Source organism: Panthera tigris, chromosome A1 (assembly GCF_018350195.1).
Source record: "Panthera tigris isolate Pti1 chromosome A1, P.tigris_Pti1_mat1.1, whole genome shotgun sequence".
Classification (NCBI taxonomy): domain Eukaryota; kingdom Metazoa; phylum Chordata; class Mammalia; order Carnivora; family Felidae; genus Panthera; species Panthera tigris.
Genome location: NC_056660.1, coordinates 111111323 through 111126148, shown reverse-complemented (window position 1 = coordinate 111126148; position 14826 = coordinate 111111323). Strand labels below are relative to the sequence as shown.

The following is a 14826-nucleotide window of genomic DNA, read 5'->3' as shown; positions in this document are numbered from 1 at the left end:
TGCTCCTGCTTCATTACCCTGCATTCATTACTAAAGCTCTCCAGAAAGTCCTGTTACCTGGTAAGTCAGGCCTTCTCTCTCCTTTTAACTGTCAAAACCATCTTGTTCATTTGCTTTTTGTCTTGCATTCTTTTCTTTAAATTTTAGCATCAGCTTTTGGCAACCTGTAAAAAAACCCTGCCTTCTGGATTTCTCTGGGGAGAATGCATCTCTAAGAAATTGAGCCTTTCTATCCATGGTCTAATAGATCCTTCCATTTCTGTCTTCTTTTTTTTTTTTAATGTTTTTTATTAGTTTTCTTTATTTTTGAGAAGCAGAGAGACAGAGCATGAGTGGAGGAGGGGCAGAGAGAGAGGGGAACACAGAATCAGAAGCAGGCTCCAGGCTCTGAGCTGTCAGCACAGAGCCCGATGTGGCCCGAACTCATGAACTGTGAGATCATGACCTGAGCTGAAATCAGACGCTCAACCAACTGAGCCACCCAGGCGCCCCTCTTTGTCTTCTTTAACTACCTTTATATATTTGAATTGTTTTCGCCTTAAAGATCACAAAAGTCTTTTATTAGATTTGCCTCTAGTATTTTTCACATTTTCTTATTAGAAGTGCTATTTTATAGCTGATACATTCAATGTATTTGATTGTATTTATTGGTCATATATCCAACAAACTTGTTAGACTTTATAATTAACTTTGGAGCACCTGGGTGGCTTAGTCAGTTGAGTGTCCTGACTCTTGATTTTGGCTTAGGTTGTGATCCCAGGGTCGTGGGATCAAGCCCCACATCAGGGTTTGCGCTGAGCCTGGACCCGGCTTAAGATTCTCTGACTCTGCACCTTGCCTGCTCAAGTGGGCACATGCACTCTATCTCTCAAATAAACAAAATTATTAACTTTATTAAGTAGTATTAACTTTATCAACAATTTTTTCACAAAACAATTTTTTTCAGATTCTTTTGGGGTTTCTATGCAGAAATGACACATTTTTAACACCTTGAAAGAGAATACTGCTAAAGTTTCATCACTGAGTGTGCATTTTGATGTAAGTTTTACATAATCAGTTTAAAAATAAGTCCTTTCACGGGACACCTGGGTGGCTCAGTCAGTTGAGTGTCTGACTTTGACTCAGGTCATGATTTCATGGTTTGTGGGTTCAAGCCCCACACCAGGCTCTGTGCTGACAGCTCAGAGCCTGGAGCCTGCTTTGGATTCTGTGTCTCCCTCTGTCTCTGCACCACCACCACCCACCACCCCACTCACACTCTGTCTCTCTCTCTCTCAAAAATAAATAAATGTAAAAAAAAATTTAATAATTCCTTTCTATCCCTAGTTTGCTAAATTTTTATCCTAAAGGATATTCATTATCAAATTTTTTTTCTGCATCTCTCAAAATGATCTCATGGTGTCTTTTTTTCTCCTTTAATATTTTAAGCTAGTTAATAAAACGTGTAAATTCTTCTAATACTTGCCTTCCTAAAAAAAAAAAACCAACTTGACAACGATATACAATCTTTTTCATACATTTTGATTCAGTTTCTCAATGTTCTGTTTGGGATTTTTGTGTGCATGTTCATGTAATCGGATGTTATTTGTCTTTCTCATACTGTCCTTGTCTAGTTTGGGCACTAAGTATCCTGCAGAAATGAAATTCACAAAATGAATTGTCTGTGGGCAGGGCAGATGTACTCATTTATCTAATCAAAACAAGCATTTTCTGTGTTTGGAATTGTCTCCTCCATGAATATAAAACCATCTAGTCCAGGTGAGTTTGTAGGTTTTGGGAACAGAAAGTTTTAACTATGAATTCAGTGCTTTATAGCACTGAAAACATATAAGGATATATAAAGACTATTTCAGGTTTTTCCTTTTTTACTGAAAGTTTTATAATTTTTTTCTAGAAAGTAATTTCAGCTAGGTTTTTAATTTTTGGCACAAAATTATTAGATTTCTGATACTATGTCACCTATAATTTTCCTTTTAAAACTCTAACATAATTCAGGGCTTCTATTTATCTTGAATTGTCTCCTGAATAAAGTTATTTTGTAATTGTTTTCTGAGATCTAACTTTTGGCTTTGTTGATACCTTTTATGTTCATTTTCCATTTCATTAATTTTTGCTCTTTACTATTTCTTTTCTACTTTCCTTCCTTTTTCTTCTCCTTATTCCTTCTTTTTGATTTTATTTTGTTGCTTTTTTCCAACAAGTAAGCTCATTAATTTTTAAAATGGAGAAATATTTCATGTACCATAAAATTCATTATTTTACAGTATAATATTCAGTGGGGGTGTGAGTTATATTTATAACCTTTGTTTTTGATTATAGTAAAATATGTATAAAACATGATAATTATCATATTTAACCACTTTTAGGTGTACAATCAATTCACTGGAATTAAGTACATTCACAGTATTGTTCAACCATCAACACTATCCATTTCCAGAACTATTTCATTCTCCCAAGCAGAAGCTCTGTAACCATTAAGCAGTAACTTTACATCCCCTCTCCCCTATGCCCTAGAAAACTCCATTCTACTTTCTGTCTGTATGCATTTGCTTATTCTAGGTACAAACCATATAATTTGCTCTTTTATATATGGTTTATTTCACTTAGCATAATGTGTTCAAGGTTTATCCACATTGTAGCATGTATCACAATTTCATTCCTTTTTAAGGCTGCATAATATTCCATTTTACATATACACCACACTTTCTTTATCCATTCATTGGCCAATGGACACATGACTTGATTCCACCTTTTGGCTACTGTGAACAATGCTGCTATGAGCACTGGCGTACAAGTATCTGCTTGAGTCCCTGTTTTCAATTATTTTGAGTACACACCTGGTGGTATTGCTGGATCATATGGCAATTCTATGTTTAACTTTTTGAGAAACTGTTTTCTAAAGTGGCTACATGATTTTACATTCCCACCAGCAATGCACAAGTGTTCTAATTTCTTCACATCCACCTCACCAACACTTGTTATTTCCAATTTTGGAGTTTTTGTTTTTATAATAGCTATCCAGTGGGCGTGAAGTTGTTTTGATTTGCATTTTCCATTCTAATGACTATTGACTTCGAACATCTTTTAATGTGTTTATTGGTCATTGGCATTATCTTCTTCGGAGAAATGTCTATTCAAGTCCTTTGTACATTTTTTTAAATGGTTATTCATTTTTAAGAGAGAGAGACAGAGCATGAGCAGGGGAGGGGCAGAGAGAGAGGAAGACACAGAATCCGAAGCAGGCTCCAGGCTCTGAGCAGTCAGCACAGAGCCCAAAGCAGGGCTCAAACCCACCAACCATGAGACCATGACCTGAGCTCAAGTCAGACACTCAACTGACTGAGCCACCCAGGTGCCCCCCTTTGTGCATTTTTAAATTGGGTTATTTTGTTGTTATTGCTGTTGAGTTGTGGGAGTTCTTTATATAGTCTACACGTTAATCTTTTAACAGCTATATGATGTGCAATTATTTTTCCCTTTCTGTGGGCTGTCTTTTCACTTTTTCACTGTCTTGATAGTGCCCTTAGACTCACAAATGTTTTTAATTTTGGTGAAGTCTAATTTATCTACTTTTCCCTTTTATTGCCCATGTTTTTGGTGTCATACCTAAGAATCCACTGCCAAATTCAAGGTCATGACCATTTTCCCCTGTGTTTTCTTCTAAGAATTCTAGCTTTTAGATTTATGATGTTGATCCATTTTGAGTTAATTTTTGAATGTGGTGGGAGGTAGGGGTCCAACTTTACTCATTGCATGTGGATATAAAGTTGTCCCAGAATCATTTGATGAAGAAATTATTTTTGCCGTAAATGAATGGTCTTGGTACTCTTGTTGAAAATCAATTAGCCACATTATTTGGTTTTATCTCTAGGATCTCAATTGTATTCCATAGGTCTACATGTATCCTTATGCCTGTATCACAGTTTTGACTATGATATCTCTGTAGTAAGTTTTAAAGTCAAAAGTGTAAGTCCTCCAACTCTGTTCTTCATTTCCAATACTGTTTTGCCTACTCAGGGCACTTTGCACATCCATATGAATTTGAGAATCTACTTTTCTTTTTTTTAAGGCAATTAAAATTTTGATAGGGATTGCATTGAATTTGTAGATCATTCTGGAAAGTCTTTGTAACAAGTCTTAACAAGTCTTCTAATCCATGAATATGGGATGTCTTTCCATTTATGTAGGTCTTATTTCTCTCAACAATGTTCTATAATTTTCAGGACACACATCTCTCATCTCCTTGGTGAAATCTAATCCTAGGTATTTTATTATTTTGGATGTTTTTAAATTATTATTTTAGAGAGAGAAAGAAGATGTAAGCAGGGGAGGGAGAGAGAAAGAGAAAGAATCCTAAGCAGACTCCACACTCAGCATGGAGCCCAATGCAGGGCTCAATCCCATGACCATGGGATCATAACCTAAGCTGAAATCAAGAGTCAGATGCTCAACGGACTGAGCCACCCAAGGTGCCCCTTCGCCCCTTGGATGCTTTTGTAAATGGAATTTTCTTAATTTCCTTTACAGATTGTTCACTGTTAGTATAAAAAATACATCTAATGTTCGTTGTTTATCTTGTGCCCTGCAACTGTGCTGAATTTAATAGTCCTAATAGTTGTGTGTGTGTGTGTGTGTGTGTGTGTGTGTGTGTGTATTCTTTAGGATTCTCTATACATAAGATCAAGTCACATGCAAAAAAAGATAATCTCAATTTTTCCTTCCCAATTCAAGTAATTTTTTTTTCTTTTTCTTGCTTAATTCCTCTGGCTAGAACTTCCAGCATAATTTTTTTAATGGTGAAAGCAGTCTCCTGATCCTGATCTTAGATTAGAAAGATTTCCAGTCTTTCACCACCGACTATGATGTTAACTGTGGATTTTTTCATACCCATTATCAACTTAAGGAATTTCCCTTCTATTTATAGTTTGTTAAGTTGTGTGTGTGTGCATGTGTGTGTGTGTGTGTGTGTGTGTGTGTGTGTGTGTGTTTTATCATGAAAGGGTATTGGATTTTGCAAATGATTTTTCAGCAAGAACTGATGCAAACATGAATTTTTTCCTTCATTCTACTGGTGTATGACATTGATCGACTTTCGTATGTTGAAGGGATTCCTAGGATAAATCTAGGAATGAATCATAGTGTATAACCTTTTTCAGTATGCTGCTTAGGGGCACCTGAGTGGCTCAGTCAGTTGGGCACCCAACTTTGGCTGAGGCCATGATCTCACCATCCATGAGATGAAGCCCCGCATAGGGCTCTGGGCAAACAGTTTGGAGCCTGGAATCTGCTTCAGCTTCTGTGTCTCCCTCTCTCTCTCTCTGCCCCTTCCCTGCTACTGTTCTCTCTCAAAAATAAAATAAAAACATAAAAAAATTTTAAGCATGATGCGTAATTCAGTTTGTTAGTATCTCCATGAGGATTTTTGTATCTGCATTCATAAGGAATATTTGTCTGTAGTCTTCTTTTCTTGTGATACTTTTGTCTGGCTTTGGTATCAAGGTAATCCTGGCTTGATGTAATGAATTCAAAAGTGTTCCATCCTCTTCTAATTTTTGGAAGAGTTTGAGAAGGATTGGTGTTCATTTCCCTTTATTTTTATTTATTTATTTTGAGAGAGAGAGAGCAGGAGAGGGGCAGTGGAAGAGAGAATCCCAAGCAGGCTCCCTAACATGGGCCTTAATCCCATGATTCTGAGATCATGACCCAAGCCAAAATCAAGAGTTGGACACTCAATTGACTGAGCCACCTAGATGCCCCCATTCTTCTTTAAATGCAGCAGAAAATTAACAGTGAAGTCATCTGGCCCTGGGCATTTCTTTGTTGGGAGATTTTGATTAGTGATTCAACCTCTTTATATATAAAACTAAAAAAATAGTCTCCTATTTCTTTTCAGTTTTGTCCTATGTTTCTAGGAATTTGTTAGTTTCATCTAGGTTGTCTAATTTGTTGGTGTACAATTGTTTATAGTATTCTCCTATAACCCTTTTTATCTCTATGAGGTCAGTAGTAATGTCCCAACTTTCATTTCTATTATTAGTAATTAGAGTCTTATTTTCCTTAGTCAATCTAGCTAAAGTCATCAATTTTGTCGATCTTTTCAAAAAATGAAATTTTAGTTTTGTTGATTTTCTTTATTCTCGATTTTATCTCGTTCTAATCTTTTTAATTTCCTTCCTTCTGCTACCTTTAAGTTTGGTTTGCTCTTTTTCTAGTTCCTTAACGTCTAAAGCTAAATTATTAATACAAGATCTTTTTTCTTTCCTAATGCAGGCATCTACAGGAATGTATTTCCCTCTGAGCACGGCTTTTGCTGCATCCTGTAAGTTTTATCATGCTTTTTAAAATTGAAGTATAATTGACATACAATATTAGTTCCAGGTGTACAACAGTGATTTGACATGTATATACATTGTGAAATGCTCACCATGGTTAAGTGTAGTTACTATATGTCACCACAAACTTATTACAATATTATTGATTATATTTCTTACATGTTATGTTGTGTGTTCATTTTCATTCACCTTAAAGTACTTTCTAATCTTCCTTGTGATTTCTTCTTTGACCTACTGGTCATTTAAGAGTGTTCCATATGTTTGAATTTTTTCCAGTTTTCTTGCTGTTATTGATTTCCAGTTTCATTGCATTGTTGTCAGAAAAGATACTTTGTACAATTTCAGTATTGTTAAATTTATTGCAGCTTGTTTTGTGGTCTAACATATGGTCTATCCTGGAGAATGCTCTGTATGCAGTTAAGCAAAATTATTGTATTTTCTTGATGAATTGACCCTTTTGTCAAATATGTTGTTTCTTGTAACAGTTTTGCCTTAATGTCTATTTTATCTGATATCAGTACAGCCAACTCAGATCTCTTTTCATTTATACCTGCATGGATTATCTTTCTTCATCCTTCTACTTTCAACTTATTTGGGTTGTCTTTTTTTTTTTTTAACATTTATTTTTCAGAGAGATAAAGCATGAGCAGGGGAGGGGGCAGAGAGAGAGAGGGAGACACAGAATCTGAAGCAGGCTCCAGGCTCTGAGCTGTCAGCACAGAGTCCAATGTGGGGCTCAAACTCATGAGCCACAAGAAGTCAGGTGCTTAACCAACTGAGCCACTCAGACGCCCCTACTTTCAACCTATTTGTATCTTTGAATCTCAAGTTAATCTTTTGGAGATAGCATATATTTGGATTTTAAAAACCCATTCTGTCCTAATTGGAAAGCTCAACTGCTCTGCATTTAAAGTAATTACTGACAAAGAAGAAATACCTCGGCCATTCTATTTGTTTTCTATATGTCATACCTTTTTGGTTCCTTAATTCCTCCACTACTGCTTTCTTTTGTGCTTGATTTTTTTTTATAGTGTACCATTTTGATTCCTCTCTTATTTCTTCTTGTGTACATTTATTAAGTTATTTTCTGGTGGTCACTCTCATGATTAAATTAAGCTCTTAAACTTGTAACAATCTATTTTTAATTAATACAACTTTAGCTTCAATAGTACATAACAATTCTGTTTCCTTACAGCCCCATCCCTCCCCCATGTTTTTGTTGTCACAAAATACATTTTTAATTTTTTTTAATGTTTATTATTTTTGAGAGAGAGAGAGAGAGAGAGAGAGTGTGTGAGTGGGGGAGGAGCAGAGAGGGAGGGAGGGAGACACAGAATCTGAAGCAGGCTCCAGGCTCTGAGCTGTCATCACAGAACCCGATGCAGGGCTCGAACTCACGAGCCATGAGATCATGACCATGAGCTGAAGTTGGATGCTTAAATGACTGAGCCACCCAGGCACCCCACAAAATACATTTTTATACATTGTGCACCCATTAACTATAACTGTTTTATGCATTTGTATTTCAAAGCATACACATACACACATACATACATATATTTAGTTACAAACCAAAAATACAATAATATTGGCCTTTATATTTACCTATGTAGTTACTTCTATCAGTGGATTCAAGTTACTGTCTAGTTTCATTTCCACCTAAAGAACTATCTTTAGCACTTCTTTTTTAATACCTTTTTTTAAATGTTTATTTTTGAGAGAAAGAGTGTGAGTGGGAGAGGGGCAGAGGGGACAGAAGATCTGAAGCAGGCTCCGCACTGACAACAGTGAGCCCAATGTAGGGCTCAAACTCATGAACCATGAGATCATGACCCTAGCTGAAATCACATGCTCAACTGACTCAGTCACCCAGGCACCCCAGGGCAAACTTTAGCATTTCTTGTAAAAGAAATTCCACAAGCTTTTGTGTATCTAGAAATGTTTTAATTTCTCCTTCATTTTTTGAAAGACAGGTTTGCTGCATATTGAATTCTGGGTCAACAGTATTTTTCTCTCAGTACTTTAAATCTGTCTTGTCACTTCCTTCTGTCCTCCACAGTTTCTGGGGAGAAATCAGGTGCTAATATTATTGAGAATTCCTTGTACATGAAAAGTTGCTTCTCTCTTGGTGCTTTCAAGATTCTTTTTGTGCTTGGCTTTCGAGACTCAATTATGTGTCTCAGTGTGGAACTCTTTGTGTTTGTCCTTGGAGTTTATAGATTCTTGGATGTATATATATATCCTTTATCAAATGTGGGAAGTTTTTAGCTATTATTTTTTCAAATATTCTCTTTCTCTTTCTTCTTCTGGAACTCTTAATTTATGTATGTTGATATGTTTGTGTCCCACAGGTCTATTAGACTCTGTTCATTTATCTTCATTCTTTATTCTTTCTGCTCCTCAGACTAAGTTAGATTTGTCTTCAAATTCAGTGATTTTTCTTCTGCCTGTTCAAATCTGCTCTGGCACCCTCCAGTGAATTTTTCAATTAATGTACTTTTCAACTCCAGAATTTGTTTGGTTCCTTCTTATAATTTCTATCTCTTTATTGATATTCTCTCTTTCTTGAAACATTGTTCCCCTGGTTACATTTAGCTCTTTTCCCATGGTTTCTTTTAGCTTCCTGGGCATATTTTACACAGTGAACTTATTAAACTTTTTGTCTAGTAATTCCAGTGTCTGTGCTTTCTCAGGGACAGTTTCTATTCATTTCTCCTGTGTAAAAGTCATACCTGCTTAACATGGATGGAACTGGAGGGTATTATACCAAGTGAAGTAAATCAGTCAGAAAAAATATCATATGTTTTCACTCATATGTGGAATTTGAGAAACTTAACAGAAGACCATAGGGGAAGGGAAAGAAAAATAAGTTACAGACAGGGAGGCAAACCATGAGACACTCTTAAATCAGAAAACAAACTGAGGGTTGATGGGGGTGGGGGCAGGGAAAATGGGTGATGGGCATTGAGGAGGGCACTTGTTGGGATGAGCACTAGATGTTGTATATAAATGATGAATCACAGGAATCTACTCCCAAAGCCAAGACTACACTGTATACACTGTATGTTAGCTAACTCAACAATAAATTATTTAAAAATAAGTAAAGAAATAAAGCCATACCTGCTTGTTTATTGGCATGCTTAATTTTTTTTTAAACTAGACTTTTTAAAAATTTTTTTAATGTTTATTCATTTTTTGAGAGGGAGAGAGAGAGGCAGAGCATGAGAGGGGGAGGGGCAGAGAGAGAGGGAGACACAAAATCTGAAGCAGGCTCCAGACTCCCAGCTGTCAGCACAGAGTCCCACATGGGGCTCAAACTCACGAACCAAGAGATTATGACCTGGCCAAAGTTGGACGCTTAACCAAGTGAGCCACCCAGGCGCCCCTGAAACTGCACATTTTAAATATTACAGTGTAGTAGCTCTAAAAATCAGATTCTTCCCTCTCCTCGGAATTTGTTACTTTCTGTGGATAGCAGTCATTTGTTTAGTGGCTTTTCTAAAAAGTTTTTGTAAAATTGTATTCTCTGTGGGGTGCCTGGCTGGCTCAATTGATAGGGCATGCAACTCTTGATCTCAGGGTTGTGGGTTCAAGCCCCATGTTGGGTGAAGAGATTACTTAAAAATAAAATCTTTAAAAAACACTGTATTCTTTGTCACATGTAGGTCATTGAAGTCTCTTCCTTTAGCTAGTGTTTAAAGAGATATTTTCTTAAATGCCTCAAACAGAAGAAATAGAGCGAGGAAAGAGAAAAAGAGAAGGAAAGGAAAGGAAAGGAAAGGAAAGGAAAGGAAAGGAAAGGAAAGGAAAGAAGAGGAAGGAGGGAGGGGGGAGGGAAGGAAGAAAGAGAAAGGCAGAGAGAGAAGGAACGAGAGACAGAAAGAGAGAGAGAGGAAGGAAAGAAGGAAGAAAGGAAAGAACGAAGTGACTGGTGGTTCAGTCAGTTAAGTGTCCGACTTTAGCTCAGGTCATCATCCCATGGTTCGTGGGTTTGAGACCCATGTTGGGCTCTGTGCTGATAGCTTGGAGCCTGGAGCCTGCTTCAGATTCTGTGTCTCCCTCGCTCTCTCCTCCTCCCCCTTTCATATTCATTTGTTCTCTCTCTCTCTCTCTCAAAAATAAATAAACATTTAAAAATTTTTAAAAAGGAAGGAAAAAGAGGGAAAAAGGGAGGGAGAAAAGAAAGAAAGAGAGGAAAGGAAGGAAAGAGAAGAAAGAAAAGAGAGGGGGGAGGGAAAAGAAAAAGAAACTCTCCTAGTCTTTGCAGACTAACTTTGTGTTGGAAGACCCCTTCAAGGCTTAGCTAAGCCATTTTTCAACTCTACCTTAGCCTTCATTTCCTACTTGTGCTGATCATAGAGATCAGCCAGAGGTGAAAGCTTGGGATCTTCTCAAGTCTTTTCTAAGTATGTGTCCTGCCCTGGGCATTTATGGCTCTCTAAATCCTTCCATATACATGGGAACTTGTCAATGCCTTCATTTTCCAAAGTCTCTCTTTTCCTGGATTTCACCATGTCCTTTGTTTACATCACCACTATCCTGATTTTCATAATAATCACTTTCTTACATTTCTCTATAGATAGGAACCCATGTATACATCCCTGGAACTAATTCTTCAAGTTTAATTGTAATTTTTTTAAAATTTGATAGGTCTTTTAAGTCTTCCATTCCTTTTTCTCTTTCCTTACACTTTATTTGTTGATGAACCCAGGCAGCCTGACTGGTAGAATTTGCCAGTCTGGATTTTGCTGACTGCACACTCATGGTGTAGCTCAGCATTCTCCTCTGTCCTCTATTTCCCGGAAACAGGCAGCTGGATCCAAAGGCTAGATCAGATTCAGGTTTCATCTCTTTGGCAAGATTGTATGTTCTGTTCTTTCACAGCAGGCATATAATGTCTGGCTGTCTCTCCTTTTATGACGGTAGCAGCCACTGATGCTCATGGCCTAGATCCATTACTTCACTGGGGGATGAAAATAGCGATATCCTAATTCTATCATTTCTTTTTTCATTTATTAACTGGGATGCTTTTTTATTGTAAACATTTTTTATTTTAATATTTTAATGTTTATTTATTTTTGAGAGAGAGAGAGACAAAGCACAAGCAGGGGAGGGGCAAAGAGAGAGGGAGACACAAAATCTGAAGCAGGCTCCAGGCTCTGAGCTGTCAGCACAGAGCCTGATGTGGGGCTCAAACCCATGAACATGAGATCACAAGCTGAGCTGAAGTCGGACGCTTAACCGACTGAGCCACCCAGGTGCCCCTGGGATTTTTCTGTAAAGAGAGTTTCCCCTTACTATGTAATATTACTCTGTAATATGATTTATATAAGGTTAGTAATGTATGATTCTTTCTCTTAATTTAACAGTTTTTGAGATAAAGGATTAGTTCCTTATTACCCTCCAAAGTGACATTAGTGTTTTGGTATCATTGCAAACTTATAGATTGTTTGATGAGTTTCAATCCATTTTAATTATTATCCTTATTGAAGCTCAAAGTGTCCCATCTTTGTCCAGTAGGAGGCTCTTCTTCAAGTTGTTTCATGAGTCCTTTTGACATGACCCCAGTAATCTTTGATAGCTTCCTTGCTATGTGCATGACAAGATACTCCTGACCCAACTATTTCTTGCCCTAGACCTGCAGTCAATCATTTCTCTAAGAATCTCTAATCTGTCTGTTTTGTTTGTTTGTTTGTTTGTTTTAGTAAGAAATGGTCTTTCAAAATCAAATTGTGGGCAGTAAGGATGCATAACAGTTTAGCGGTCAATGTTCTAGATCTTTCATGAGTAAGGATGAAATACATTAGTAATTTATACTGATGTTTCAAATTTAAATGTGAAACTACATGGTTTTTACTTAGTTTTGTCTATATGTTTCTCCTTTCTTCCATGATTATTACTGGTTCTCAAGAACACAAAGGAGGGGCACCTGGATGGCTCAGTCAGTTAAGCGTCCGACTTGGGCTCACGTCATGATCTCATGGTTCATGAGTTTGAGCCCTGTTTCAGGTTCTCTGCTGTCAGCACAGAACCTGCTTCAGATTCTCTGTCTGTCTGTCTGTCTCTCTCTCTCTGCCCCACCCCCACTCATGCTTTCTCTCTCTCAAAAAAAAAAAAAAAACAAACATTAAAAAAAGGACACAGAGGACAACACAACTAAACTGTCCAATAATCACCCATCTGCTTTATCCTGTATTACACACACAACAGTCTCAAAATGACACAACTACTAGTATCTCCACTAAGCTGACTTCTAACAATGGTTTTAAATTTTTTTGCATTAACTCTCCCCAGTCCCCCCCATTTAGTCATAGTGTATCTTCCCTGCCAGAGGACAGATTCATTATATGCTGGAATCTCTCGTTAACCCACAATTATGATTATTTCTACAAACAATTATGTTTAATGCTCATCCGCATCCTAATGTTGATGCATCTCTAGTCACTCTGGTTGGCTGAAACTTATTCTTCACCAGATTCCAAAGGAAGAGCTCAAGGGAACAGTATCATCCAAGTGTTTTAATGATCGGTGACAGTTTCTCCATGTGCATGATACTTGGAAGTCAGTTATACTGCATCTAGAATTCTTGGTTCACATTTTCTTCCCTCAAGTATCTTAAATATATTACTCCGTTTCCTTTAGCAGAAAGCATTACCAGAAAAAAGTCTGTCAAACATTTTCTTTTCCTTATCCAATTGAGATGCTCACAATGTCCTCTACCTCTTTCCTTTTGAGTCCAATAATTTTACTAGAAAGTCCTGGGGTTTATTGTTCTCAATCCATATTCTCAAAGTGTGCTCTTTCAATATATAATTTTAATTATTTTATTTCAGGTAACTTTTCTTAAATACAGGTTTGTGTTTGGTCTGTCCCTTTGTTTTTGTTTCAAATTCAGGGACTCCTATTATATTTATGTTGGATCTTTTCTTCCCACATCTTCAATATTCATCATTTTCTCTTGAATCCTTTTTATCTCTTCATTTCTTATGGATTTTTAAAAATCCCTTCCATTAATCTAATATTTCACTTAAGCTATTACCTATTGTGCCTAATTGCTCTTAGTTGCATCTTCAACTTTTTTTCCTTTGAAAGAAAACACACAAGCAAGCAAGAGAGCAGGGGAGGGAGGGAGGGAGAGAGAGAGAGAGAGAGAAAAGAAGAGAGAATCCCAAGCAGACTCCATGCTCAGTATAGAGCCCGATGCAGGGCTTGATCTTAAACCTGTGAGATCATGACCTGAGCCAAAATCAAGAGGCTGACGCTTGCGTTTCATGGGTTCAAGCCCCACATTGGGCTTTGTGCTGACAGTGCAGAGCCTGGAGCCTGCTTCAGATTCTGTGTCTCCCTCTCTCACTGCCCCTCCCTGACTCGTGCTTCCTCTTTTTCTCTCAAGAATAAACATTTAAAAAAATATTAAAAAAAAAAAAAGAGTCTGACACTTAACCAACTGAGCCACCCAGGCACCCCACATCTTCATTTTTGAAATGACTTTTATTTCTAATTCTTTTTTTTTTAATTTCTTTTAATGTTTATTTTTGAGAGACAGACAGACAGAGTGTGAACAGGGGAGGGGCAGAGAGAGAGGGAGACACAGAATCCGAAGCAGGCTCCAGGCTCTGAGCTGTCAGCACAGAGCCTGATGCAGGGCTAGAACCCACAAACCATGAGATCATATCTGAGCTGAAGTCAGACACTTAACTGACGGAGCCACCCAGATGCCCCTATTTCTAATTCTTTCCTGAGTTTTGTCACTTGGCCTCTGTTCTTTCCTATCTCATATCATTTTCTTAAACATTTACCTAGTTCTGAAATAACATGCTACAGTTCTCCTCTGTTTTGTGGACGTGTCTTTGTGGTAGGCTTCCATTATCTACAGGGGTATTATTCTCCACTTTATTCTCTTTTTTCCTTTCATAATAATTCTCTGTGGGATTTTACCTCAATCTATTTCTAGTATACTCTTTTATACTCTTTCCTGAACTTTTATTTTTTTTTAATGTTTATTTTTGAGAGAGAGAGAGAGAAAAAGCACATGTGCGAGGCACAGGAGGGGCAGAAAAAGGGAGACAGAGGATCTAAAGCAGATTCTGCACTGACAGCAGAGAGCCTGATGTGGGCCTCAAACCCACCAACCACAAGATCATGACCTGATCTGAAGTCAGATGTTTAACCAACTGAGCCACCCAGCTGCCCCTTCCTGTACTTTCAGAAGGTGTGGTTCTAACTACATGTAGCTCCCTCTTTTGTGCTGTGTTTCAAGGTGGGGTAGCTTCAGGTCATGATCTCACAATTGCATGGGTTCAAGCCCCACATTGGGCTCTGTGCTGACAGTGCAGAGCCTGCTTGGGATTCTCCATTTCCCTCTCTCTCTGCTCCTCCCCCACTCACACTTTTTCTTAAATAAAAAATAAACTTAAAAAATTTTTTTAAAGATGTGGCCTCATTTAAGATTTCTTTGTTCTGTTTCCCTCCTCCAATTTTATCTGGACCTTTT

General features: G+C 37.5%; 1 protein-coding gene across 2 annotated transcripts in view; it reads right to left on the bottom strand.

Moving 5' to 3' along the window:
• CATSPER3 (cation channel sperm associated 3) overlaps positions 1–14826 on the bottom strand; it is a 36059-nt gene that overhangs the window by 13302 nt on the left and 7931 nt on the right. The window lies entirely within an intron of this gene.